The sequence below is a fragment of the Diceros bicornis genome, chromosome 20, assembly GCF_020826845.1.
Source record: "Diceros bicornis minor isolate mBicDic1 chromosome 20, mDicBic1.mat.cur, whole genome shotgun sequence".
Lineage (NCBI taxonomy): Eukaryota > Metazoa > Chordata > Mammalia > Perissodactyla > Rhinocerotidae > Diceros > Diceros bicornis.
This window is the reverse complement of record NC_080759.1, coordinates 24,703,209-24,716,350: the sequence shown is the minus strand read 5'-3', so window position 1 is coordinate 24,716,350 and position 13,142 is coordinate 24,703,209.

Sequence of the window (13,142 nt, the reverse complement as noted above, 5' to 3'; positions counted from 1 at the left end):
GCAAAATGCTGGGGTATTGTCATAGAAGAGGAGACGAAATTAAGTGAAAGAATGCTCCGTACAATTTAAATTCAAGAAGTTCATTCCCACATTTTTGCAATTAGTATTCTGTCTTTCAAGACACACAAAACTAGGATTTGGGGTGGAGCAGAGCCAGGGAAGAGACATGGGAACAAAAGGGTCTTTTCCTCTCAGCTCAGCTGTGACCTAATTCCAAGAAAACAACATATGTTCAAACTGTGATCTCCCTAAATGCCTTAACGTCTTTTCCCAAATGGAAGTTGTAGGGGAAGAGGGAGAATCCCCCTCTGCCCTTTCCCTTAAGGTTCTTATGGCTGGCCAAATAATTAAGAAGACAGGTTAGCAGGAGAAAATAATACCAAGTTTAATAACATGTATACAGGGGAGTGAGTTTCCCTCCACTTCCCTGGTTTCTCCCATGTATACATATTATTAAACTTGGTATTATTTTCTCCTGCTAACCTGTCTTCTTAATTATTTGGCCAGCCATAAGAACCTTAAGGGAAAGGGCAGAGGGGGATTCTCCCTCTTGCCCTACAAAGTTCTTGGGATTTCTGATGCTGAAGCAAAGGAAAGTGCTGGCCAATGCTCACCTTTCTCCCTTACTAGATACTAGTTAGCAATAATTTTGCCATATGTAATTTAGTAAACTCCACCACATTCTATGTGTGGTGTAAAAGGAAAATTGATAGAAAATGAACATGTAAGGTCTTATTTATGTTCTCAGTGGTTCGAAGCTCATGAAAGTAAAACATTTTGCCATGGCTCCCAGGATTTTGCAAATTTTCAACTATGTCATAGTTCATTCGTTTGGCAATGTTCTTTCTCAAGTCAGCCCAATGCAAGGCCTTTCAGCTCCTGTCTTTTAATAACTCTCATTTGGGCTGAGAAGCTTCCAGCCTAAGCTCAATCCTATAGGTACTGATTACTTTTCGGAAACATATTATTACAGTAATTGGAGCCCATTTAGTCTGTGTGCACGATGGTAGGGACACAGACACAAAGGAATTAGTACTTTGGCAAATTCCTATGATTAAAACAGAAAAGTAAGAATGACAGATAAATTTCACATGGCTTAAAGTCAGATTAAGAGCCCAGAATAAGATGATGTCTATTGCCCTTTCACAAGAGAACATCATCATTTCTTTCTACAACTGACTTTAATGGACGAGTTTTGGGATCATAAACTCAAACTGTGAGTTGTTCACAGTTGTTCACTGTGAGTTGTTAAGCTCAAAATAATACCATAGAAAATAGCAAGGTACTACTTAATAGGTACAGGAACAGAAATCTAAGTTTCACGGCTGAGGATTAATTTTCTTAACTGTGATTTCCCCTCTATAAATAGATTTGTATCATTTTTGTCATCTCTTGATGGGCTTTCATAACATGTAAAAAACATAAAACTTTGATTTTTCTTTAGATAAAATATACCTATTTTTTATAGTGCTTTAAACTACCTTATTTTGTATTTAAAAATTTTTGTTTGCCCCAACTCAGGAACCTTCAGGGCATCACTAAGAGTAGAATCAGAGGATAATTTTATCATGATTTTCAGAATTTCAGGAGAAGCTTTAAAAGCATAGAATATATCTTAAAGCATAGAATTTTAAAGCTTTCTGAGATACCCCCGGTAGAAGAGCAAACAGGCTGGTTCATGGTGTCATCAGAGAAGCAGATGTCTGTCTCCCTTGTAAACACCAGCTGCTGAATGCTATCACTAGCCACAAACTGTCACCTGCCACTGCAAATCATTGTGGGCCCCATTGATCACCCTTATCTCCTGCTCCACATGGTAGCGACTATAATGGCTCCAGAACTCCTATTCAAAGAAACAAATATGTGAGTAAATATAGTTATGATAGGGAGGAGACATGAATGTGAATATCTACTGTGGTATTTTGTATGTGCACATATATTTTCGTAAATGTGTAAGGTTTTGATTCAACTTTGATTATGGATTTATTTCTGAAATAAAACAACCATTTTTTGTCAGATAAAGCTAAGTGGCTCTTTTAGCTATGGTTAGGGACAATGAGAGATTCAACATAAATAATTTCCATCTCTTACATAACTACAGTAGCACAAAATAAAGATCCTTATGCTCAGATGAGCTTTCTCAAGTTTGTACATATTGTCAATCATTCAATGATGGGGTGGAACTTATAAACACATGTTGTCATTTAAATAAGAATAAGAAACAGATTTTTCTTTTTTCTAGGGAGGACGATCTGATAAGACATTATAACCAGAGCACATGAGCTTGTAATATGCCTATTTGCCTTTACGCATGGTTTTAGATGAACTTTTAGGTTGATTTTCTACCTGAACCTATACAAAAAAGTAGAAAAATCTCTACCACATTCTTTTTTAATTCTAACCATTTAATGCTTAGACTACTCAATTGATTCAAACTTTTTTAAACACTTTATTTTGAAAAAAATTAGATTCATGGGAAATTGCAAAGATGGTACAAAGAGGTCCCATTTACCTTTAGTCCCATTTCCCCCAATGGTTACATCTTAAGGAATTATAGTACAATATGAAAAGAAGGAAATTGACATTGGTATAATGTGTATGTATAGTTCTATGTTTATTACATATGTAGGTTCATGTAACCACTAAGATGCAAAACTAACCTGTCATCACAAAGATCTCCTCAGTGCTCTTTATAGTCACATCCACCCCCTCTTGCCTCGCAGCATTCCTAACCCCTAGCAAACACTAATTGGTTCTCCTTCTCTATAATCTTGTCATTTTGAGAATCTCATCTAAATGAAATCATACCTTTTGAGATGGGCTTTTTTCACTCAGCATGATGTCCTTGAAATCCATCTAAATTGTTGCATGTATCAATAGTTTGTTCCTTTTGGTTGCTGAGTTATTTTCCATGGTATGGGTGTAGCACAGTTTGTTTAAATAGTCACTATCGTAACACATTTGGGTTGCTTCCAATTTTGGGCTATTATAATTAAAGCTGCCATGTACAATTATGTACAGTTTTTTTTGTGGGCATAAGTTTTCATTTCTCTGAGATAAATGCCTAGGAAGGTAATTGCTGGGTCATATGGGAAATGTATGTTTATTATTTTAAGAAACTGCCATACCACCTCTCAGAGTGTCTGTACATTTCCACAAGCAGTGTATGAGATCTCATTTCTGTGCTTCCTTGCCGGCATTTGGTATCGTCAATATTCTATATTTTAGCTATTCACATATGTAGGTAGTGATAGCTTATTGTGATCCTAATTTGCATTTCCTTAATGGCTAGTGATGTTGAACATCTTTCTTTGTATATACTTATTTGTCATCTATACATACTCTTTGGTGAAATGTCTCTTCATGTCTTTTGCCCATTTTCTAGTCGGGTTGTTTGTTTTGTTATTACTGTTGAGTTTTGAGCTTTGAGAGTTCTTTATATATTCTAAATAGGAGTCCTTTGTCACATATGTGGCTTGCAAATATTTTCTCAGGGTATAGTGTGTCTTTTCATCCTTTTAAGAGGGTGTTTTGCAGAGTAAAAGTTTCAAATTTTGATTAAAATTGATAATTTATCAATTTTTTGTTTTATGGATTGTTCTTTTGATGTCCTGCCTATGCACTCTTTACCAGGCCCTAGGTTCCAAAGATTTTCTATTTTTTTGCTAAAGGATTATGGGTTATTTTTTTATCCTATCACTCTTTTTTTATTGTGGTAAAAAAAGGTACATAAAGTTTACCATCTTAACCATTTTTAAGTGTACAGTTCAGTAGTATTAAGTATATTCACATTGTTGCAAAACAGATCTCCAGAACTTTTTCATCTTGCAGAACTGAAAGAAACTCTTTACCCACTAAACAACAACTCCCTTTTTCCCCCTCCTCCCCAGCCCCTGGTACTTTGTTTTTATGGATTTGACTACTTTGGTTTTATGGATTTAACTACTTGAGATACCTCATAGAAGTGAAATCATACAGTGTCTTTTTGTGACTGGCTTATTTCACTTAGCATAATGTCCTCGAGGTTCATCCATGTTGTAGCATGTGACAGGATTGCCTTCTTTTTTAAAGCTGAATAGTATTCCACTGTATGAATATTTATTCATCTGTTAATGGACACTTGGGTTGCTTCCACCTCTTGGCTATTGTGAAGAGTGCTGCTATGAACATGGGTGTGAAAGATTTAGAGTTTTAAGCTTTGTAATTAAATCTGTGATCCATTTTGAGATAATTTTTGAAAAAATTGTGAGGTTGAAGATGAGGTTCATCTTTTTGGATATCCAATTCTTCCAGCAACATTTGTTGAAAATACTCTTTGGCAGTACTTGTGTGGAGCTGTTTCTGAGTTCTTCACTCTATTGCATTGTCCGGTATATCTATCCTTCTGCCAGCACCATCCAGTCTTGATTATACAGGTAGCTGCATAATAAATCTTGAAAGCACATGAAGTGATTCCTCCAACTCTATTCTGATTTTTCAAAATTGTTTCAGCTATTGTATTTCTTTTTCCTTTTTGAAAATAAATTTTAGAATAATTTTGCTTTTATCTTTAGAAAAAAATCTTGCCAGGATTTTTATAATAATTGCATTGAATCTGTGTATCACTTTGGGGAGAATTAATATCTTTGTTGAGTCTTCCAACCCGTGAACACAGGATGTCTATTTATTTCGATCTCCTTTAGTTTATTTCATCAGTTATTTGTAGTTTTCAGCATAGGAGTCCTGTGCACGTCTTGTCAGATTTATACCTGAGTGCTTCGTTTTGTTTTGTTTTGGGAGGGAGATCAGCCCTGAGCTAACATCCATGGCAATCCTCCTCTTTTTGCTGAGGAAGACTGGCCCAGAGCTAACAGCTATTGCTGATCCTCCTCCTTTTTTCTTTTTCCCTCAAAACCCCAGTAGATAGTTGTATGTCATAGTTGCACATGCTGCTAGTTGCTGTACATGGGACGCCACCTCAGCATGGCCCGACAAGCGGCATGATGGTGCACGCCCAAGATCCGAACCGGGGCCACCAGTAGCGGAGTGCAGCGCACTTAACCGCTAAGCCACGGGCCGGCCCCTAAGCCCTTCATTTTTTATTTTGAGAGATTATACATGGTATCATTCTTAAATCCTTAATTTCAGTTTCCACATGATCATTGCCTTTATATAGAAATGCAACTAATTTTTGTATGTTTTACTTGGACCTTGAGACATTACTAACTCATTTAGCAGTTCTAGGAGTTTCGGTTATATTCCTTAGGATTTTTTATGTAGACCGTCATGTCATCTGCAAATAGGTACACATTTATATCTTCCTTTCCAATCTGTATTTCTTTTACTTCCTTTTCGTACCCTGTTGAGCTTCCTAGAACTTTCTGTAATATGTTGAATAGCAGTAGGGATAGAAGACACCACCGCATTGTTCCCAATTACGTAACAAGAAAGCATTCTGCTTTCACCATTATGTATGATGTTAGCTATAGGATTTTTGTAGATGTTCTTCAAGTTGAGGGTGTTCCCCTCTGTTCCTAGTTTTCTGAGTTTTTATCATGATTAGGTATTGAATTTTGTCAAATGTTTATTTTGCATCAATTGATATTGTGATTTATCTTCTTTACACTGATAATATGGTGAATGATAATAATTGATTTTCAAATATTGAACCAGTTTTATATCCCTGGAATAAACTCCACTTGGTCATGGTGTGTAACTCATTTTTTATATATTGCTGAATTCCATTTGCTAATAGTTTGTTAAGGATTTTTGCTTTATATTCATGAGGGATATTGGTCAGTAGTTTTCTTTTCTTGTATTGTCTTTGGTTCTGGTATCAGAATACTGTAATACCGATTTCATAAAAATGATTTGGGAAATATTCCTTCCTCTTTTATGTTCTGAAAGAAATTGTGTAGAATTCGTGTTACTTTCTCTTTAAAAGTTTGGTAGTATTCTCCAGTGAAATCACCTGGGCCTGGAGATTTTTTTTTGATAGTTTTTAAATTATGAATTTAATTTCCTTAATAGTTTTAGAGCTATTCGATTATCTTTTGTACAATGGTGATTCATGGTAGTTTGTGTGGTAGTTGTGTGGTTCTTTTCATCTAAATTATCAAATTTATGTGTATAGAGTTGTTCATACTATTTCTTTATTTAATGTCTGCAGGGTCTGTAATGGACATAGCCTTGTGTCATTCCTGATATCAGTAACTTGTGTCTTCTCTCTTTTTGCTTTGTCAGTCTTGCTGGGGGTTTGTCAATTTTATTGACCTTTTCAAAGGACCAGATTTTTGTTTCATTGATTTTCTCTATCATTTTTCTTTTCTATTTAATTGATTTCTGTTTTTATATTTATTATTCTCTTCCTTGTGTTGCTTTGGATATATTTTGTTCTTCATTTTCTAGTTTCTCGAGGTGAGAGCTTAGATTGATTTGAGACTTTTCCTCTTTTCTAACATAAGAACTGATTGTTATAAACATCCCTCTCAGCACTGCTGTAGCTGTGTCCCATGAATTTTTGTATGTTGTATTTTCATTCTCTTTCTGTTCAATGCATCTTTTAAATTTCCCCTGATACTTCCTTTTTGACTCATCGGTTATTTATAAGTGTGTTGTTTACCTTCTAAGTATGGAGATTTCCCTGTTGGCTTTCTGTTACTGATTTCTAGTTTGATTCCATTTTGGTGAAAAAATATACTCTGATTTCAATTCTTTTAAATTCATTGATGTTTGTTTTATGATCTAGGATATGACCTATCTTGGTGTATGTTCCATGGACATGTGTATTCTGCTGTTTTGGGTTAGTGTTCTATTCATGTAAATTAGATACTATTTGTTGATGGTGCTGTTGAGTTATTTTATATACTTGCTGTTTTTCTGTCTGGTTGATCTATCAGTTTTTGAGAGAAGGATGTTGAAGTCTCTAAATATAGTTGTGGGTTTGTCAATTTCTTCTTTCAGTTTTATCAGTTTTTGCTTCACATATTTTGCAACTCTGTTGTTTAATCTATATTTTCTTTGTGGGTTGATTCTTTTATCATTATGTAATGTCCCTTTCTGTTTCTGGTAATTTTCTTTTCTCTGACAACCCCTTCATCTGATATTAATAGTCTCACTCCTGCTTTCTTTTGATTAAAGTTTACATGGCATATATTTCCATCCTCACTATTTTTTCTCATTTTCCCTTTCTCTGTTTTCTCTTTTCTGCATTCCTGTGGGTCACCAGAACATTTTTTGGAATTCCATTTTGACTTATCCATAATGACTTGACTGCACATCTTTGTATATCTTTTAGTGGTTGCTCTAGGTATCACATCATAATACATAATTTATTACAATTTATTGGTGTCAACATTTTACCAGTTTGAGTGTACAAATCTTACCTCCTTTTATGTCCCTTTACCATCTCCATTACATAATTATATTAAATATTTCATTTAATTTACATTATATTGACAACCAGATCAATGTAATTTTTGCTTTAACAAACATAATAGAGAAAAATCAAGAGCAAGATTCTATTGTATTTATTGGTATTTTTACTCTTTCCATCGTTATTTCTTTCTCCAGGATGCTCCAAAATTCCTTCTCTTATCATTCCCTTTCTCTTTAGATAACTTTCTTTAGCCATTCTTTTAGGGTAGGTCTGCTGGTGACAAAGTTCCTTAGTTGTCCTTCATTGAGCATGTCTTGATTTCCATTTCATTATTGAAGGATCATTTCACCAGATATAGAATTCTGGGTTTACAGTACTTTGAACATTTGAAAAATGTTGTGACACTTCTTTCTGTCCTTCATGGTTTCTGATAAGAAATCCACTGTCATTCAATTTTTTCCCAATAGATAGTGTTTCTCTATCACTATTCTCAAGATTATTTGTTTATGTTTAGTGTTCACAATTTTGATTATGATGTGCCTTGGCGTGGATTTCTTTGGGTTTATTATTTGGAGTTTGCACAGCTTCTTGAATTTGTAGGTTTATGTCATTTGCCAAATTTGGGAAAAGTTTCAGCCATTATTTCTTGGAATACTTTTTGAGCCCTACCCTTTCTCTTCTTCATTGACACAAATGTTGTACCTTTTGTTCTAGTCCCACAGGACCCTGAGGCTCTGCCCATGTTCTTTGGTCTATTATTATCTCTGTTGTAGAGATTGGGCAATTTCTATTGTTGTCTTCAATTTCACTGGTTTGTTCTTCTACCATCTCCATTTTGCTGTTGAGCTTATCCATTGAGGTTTTATTTGTTATTGTATTTTTCAGTCCTAAAATTTCTATTTGGTTCTTATATCTTCTATTTATTTTCTGATACTTTCTATTTTTTTTTTTTTTAATGAAGATTAGCCCTGAGCAAATGTCTGTTGCCAATCCTCCTCTTTTTGCTGAGGAAGGTTGGCCCTGACCTAACATCTGTGCCTATCTTCCTCAATTTTATATGTGGGACACCTGCCACAGCATGGCTTGATAAGTGGTACGTAGGTCCGTGCCCATGATCCAAACTCGCAAACCTCGGGCTGCCAAAGCATAGTGCATGAACTTAACCACTATGCCACTGGGCCAGCCCCTGATACTTTCTATTTTTTCATTTGTTCATAATTGCTCATTGAAGCATTTTGATGTTCACTGTTTTAAAATCACCACCAGATAATTCTGTTTCCTTTTGGTGTTTTCATCTGTTGTTCTTTTCTCATTCGAGTTGAGAATTTTTATGATTCTTGATATGACAAGTGAGTTTTTATTAGAACCTGGATGTTTTAGGTATTATGAGACACTTCAGTGGGAAAAGAGGTACTTGACCTCATTACTGTCATGTGGAGTTGGCAACACAGGTTCTTTACTTTGCCTCCATTGGTGCTCCAGGGAATGAGTGGTACCTTGATTCTCCAGGGCAGGAGTGGGAGTTCAGGCTTCACAATAGCAGTGGGAAGGGTGTACCTCACCACCACCAGGCGGGGTCGAAGTCTCAGCTCCCCACTCAGCCTTTGCTGCTGGTTATGCAGGTAGGTCCACAGTGGTAGTGTTTGGCCAGAGTAGAATAGTTATTATCTAAATGTTTTCTGTCTTGCTAGATTTCTCCTTTTGGTTTTTCAGCTAAAGACCTCAGGCTTTTGGGGAAGCTTTCTATATCTGTACCCATTAGTATTTCCAGGCTGCTGGCTTCTCTAGAACCTAGCCTGGGATATATGAAGCAAAAAAGAAATTAGTAATCTCATTGGTCTGTCTTATACCTCGTTTCCCAAAGTCCCTAGGTGGTCTGGATTCTTCTCTTCACCTTTCAGGATCTTTTACTGTTTGTTTAATAATGCCCAAGGTTGTTAGCTGTACTTAGGGAAAGGAATAGGGGAAAATATGTCGTCTTCATCTTGCCAGAGTGGATTTAGTGGATTTCTCCAACCATTGTTAATCTGGTCACTGCCCAAATGCAATTATTCACTGCTTTAAATTGGCCTCACATGCTTTAGAACACAAACACTTCTTTATTGGGCAGTAATCCTTTTAACATATATATTTAATTATTTCTATTAAGAGTCAAATATAATACATAGTGAAATATTCTATTATGCTCCCTAATGTTTTTCTTTTTTCCTTGATGGTTAGACTCATTAAAATGCTCTATTTAGAATACTGATTCTCTTGTATAGCATAGACATTTTCACAGAATACAAATTTTAAACATTTTTTAACTATTTTTGCTGAATCAATTTAAAACGACACTGCAAAGCTGAAGAAAAATTTTACCCAGGACAGTAAGCAAATATGTTCTATGCATTAATTTCATTTTAAATGTCCATTTATGTAAAGGCCACAGTTGTCTTTTAAATTTTCCAAATATATTTGGTATGTCTTGAAAATTCCTTTCTAACTTGCTATTTGATGTGTGAAAATATAGATTCCCAGCTTTAGGCACACTTTTTCTGTTGGGCTTGACAAAGATGAATTGTTTTACAAAACTTGAATTTCTTATAACAAAGGAAAAAATCATTACTTTCTATTATCTAGTGCCTTTAAATTCACATTTAAATCATTAAAAATGGAAAATTGAAAATATATTTTCCAATACTCACTTAAATCTTTAATTCAGAGTACATTTTATTGAATTGTGTATTAGATATATCCTTTGAGTTATATGCAACAAAAAAGTTTTTTAAAACATTCCAATACAGACATCTTCTGTGCTATTTACATAATACAGAAAGGCATTAATGAGAATTTAGACACATATGCAAAAAACAAATTTATTTGGAAATATGTCATAATAAATTCATGGTCCTTGATTTTTAAAAAAGTAAAGCTTATGGGCAAATTTCTATCTTAAAAGATTCAAAAACAATATAATCATATTTTTATGATATTGTAACATTAAATAGCATTATAGTCAATTACATATGTAAATCTAATATTTTCATTTAACAAATAAACTTAAAAAATAAAAATTTGTGCTAAATTATTTTCTGAATTTGTATAAATTACAAACTAAATAGCAAAGTCAATTTTTATGAACAAAAGTTCTTAAACATAATAGATAACACACCAAAATAATATATGGATTTTAACCAATACCCTAAACAAGTTCCCTAGCATTTTCTCATTTGGGAAATGAAAGAGTAAGAAATATAGATGTTAAAGGTTAATCATGTGATTAAAAGTAATTTGGCAATGTTATTCATGAGTGATCTTCACTGCTTTCATAAAGTAAATTTTACTGCAAAAGCATAATTGGGCATTCCTGATTCATTGAGAATCACACAGATATTATTATTATGACACATTAATCAAGAAGATAAGCAAGTCAAAAGAACTTCCCAGTTCATTTCACAGGCCGTCAAAACATGACTTTCTTTCCCAGCTTCTCTTACAATTTGTAAATCATACTTTTGAATAATAAATCTTAGTCATAGTACTTTTGGAAAGTAATAAATCTTTAAGCTTACTAAATTGTCTCATTATAGGCACTTCTCTAGTGAAACTCACCTGGCATTTGCTAAAAAAATTCTCTTCCTGAAAGTGAATTTCTGTTTATCATTTAAACTTGCTGCAGATGTTACTGCTATGTGTAGGCTAGAACATCCAGAAAGTACTCAGCTCTCCCCTGGAGACTAAAAGTGTGACCACACAGTCCATTCCTGCCTATTGTCCTGGTGAAATTATAAATAGCACCTTCTTTCATTCTCAGTGTTTGGATGATAAATTTTATGGTCACACTAGCTATTGAGAAGTAAAATTAGAGGGGGGAAAAAAGAGAAAGACTCCCAAAACAAAAGTGTGTTGATTCCCCAGCACCACTGCAGGGACACAAGTAGGCCATTGCATAGGTCCTATAAGCTTTAAGAATAAGATTATGGAATTGATTATTTAACTGACCATCTAAAGGAGTGAAATTTTTTTAAAAATGTTGATAGGTGACAGAAGCATGTAAGTAGCAGGCCAAAGCTGTTCAACATGGTTGTTAAACCTAAACTGAGGAGGACTCCTTGGATTTCAATCCCAGCTCCAAACACTTGATCTCTCTAAGCTTCAGTTTCCTCATCTATAAAAAAGTCTACGATAATAGTTCCCACAGCATAAGATGATGTGGGATTAAATGAGATAACACATTTCAAAGCATTTAGCACAGTACCTGTCACATGCTAAGAGCTCAACAAATGTCAGTTATTATTACTGAGTAATATGATATTTCCTCAATAAAGAGCTCAGTTGATAAACTGGGCATGTAACTGACCTTCTCGATTCAGTGCAAACACATTCCTAAATATCATATGAAAAATAATGCATAGAGACAATTCCAGTTTTCTTTTTATCTATAACAGAGTAGGATAAATTTACAATTAATCAAAATCACAGTAGACATTACATAAATATGTATAATTTAAGACTCCAAAATAATTGTCATTCATCTATTTTTCACTCATTCAATAAATCTTAATTCAGAGCATGCCATAAGTAGGTCACTGTGCCTTTTAATTAATACTGGAACACATACTTGACCTTACTCCCACCTAAAGATTAACAATGCTAATAGGGAGTAAGTCCCTGATTCATTGCATAGCCTTGTTCAATTAGAAAAGATTCATTTTCTATAAAGCAGCAGAGTGGATACTCAGTAAATCATCTTGCATACATCGATTTAAATGCCTCAAAGACAACGACCCAGGGAATCGAGCAGAACTGACCTCTTTTTCTTTTCATGAATTTGATTAAAGACAAACTTGCAGTGATCAAAACTATAACAACGAAAGCTCTCTGAAAAATTTTTTTGTTTCCTTCTAGATAAAATTTTGAATTGGATTCTCAGATATTCTAAGGTACCATAAGGTACTGGTGGGGAGGAAGAATGAGAAATTTAGTGGAGGGGGCACAAATATCAACACCTGCTACAGGACCGTGCAAAGAACTACAGTTGCTAAAATTCTTAAAGTCAATACATTATCTTATTAAAATAAAAAAATAGGTTAACCTTTGTACTGTCCATGAAAAACAGAGGACAACAGGAATTTAAATAAGTTGAAAGCAACATAACCCTGTATAATAGTTTAGGCATCAAAACACCCTTTGCTCACTAGATATTAACACATTATTAAAACCTGACAGGAGGGGCCGGCCCAGCGACACAGTGGTTAAGTGCGCGTGCTCCGCTTCTGCGGCCCAGGGTTCACAGGTTTGGATCCCGGGTGTGCAGAGAAGCACAGCTTGTCAAGCCATGCTGTGGTGGCGTCCCATATAAAGTAGAGGAAGATGGGCACGGATGTTAGCTCAGGGCCAATCTTCCTCAGCAAAAAAAGAGGAGGATTGGCATCGGATGTTAGCTCAGGGCTGATCTTCCTCATAAAAAAAAAAAAAAAACCTGACAGGCCTTTTTATTCTTTTAGTATGTGTTTTTCAAAGTAATAGAAGCAAACATTCAAGTTATAAAAGCTTGCTTATCTCTGTTAAAATATTTTGTTTCAGTTCTGATGTCACAATTTAGATTGTTCTAAAAATAAGTACACATTTATGAAATTTGATTTTTATTTATACATTTATCCATTCAACACACACATTTCATGACATATCTAATGTACCCTCTCTGTGGTAGGTATAGGACACAGAAATAAAAAGCCAAATCCAGGAAGGAGACAAATAAATGCATATTAATAATACAGAGTAATAAACACAAAGAAATGTG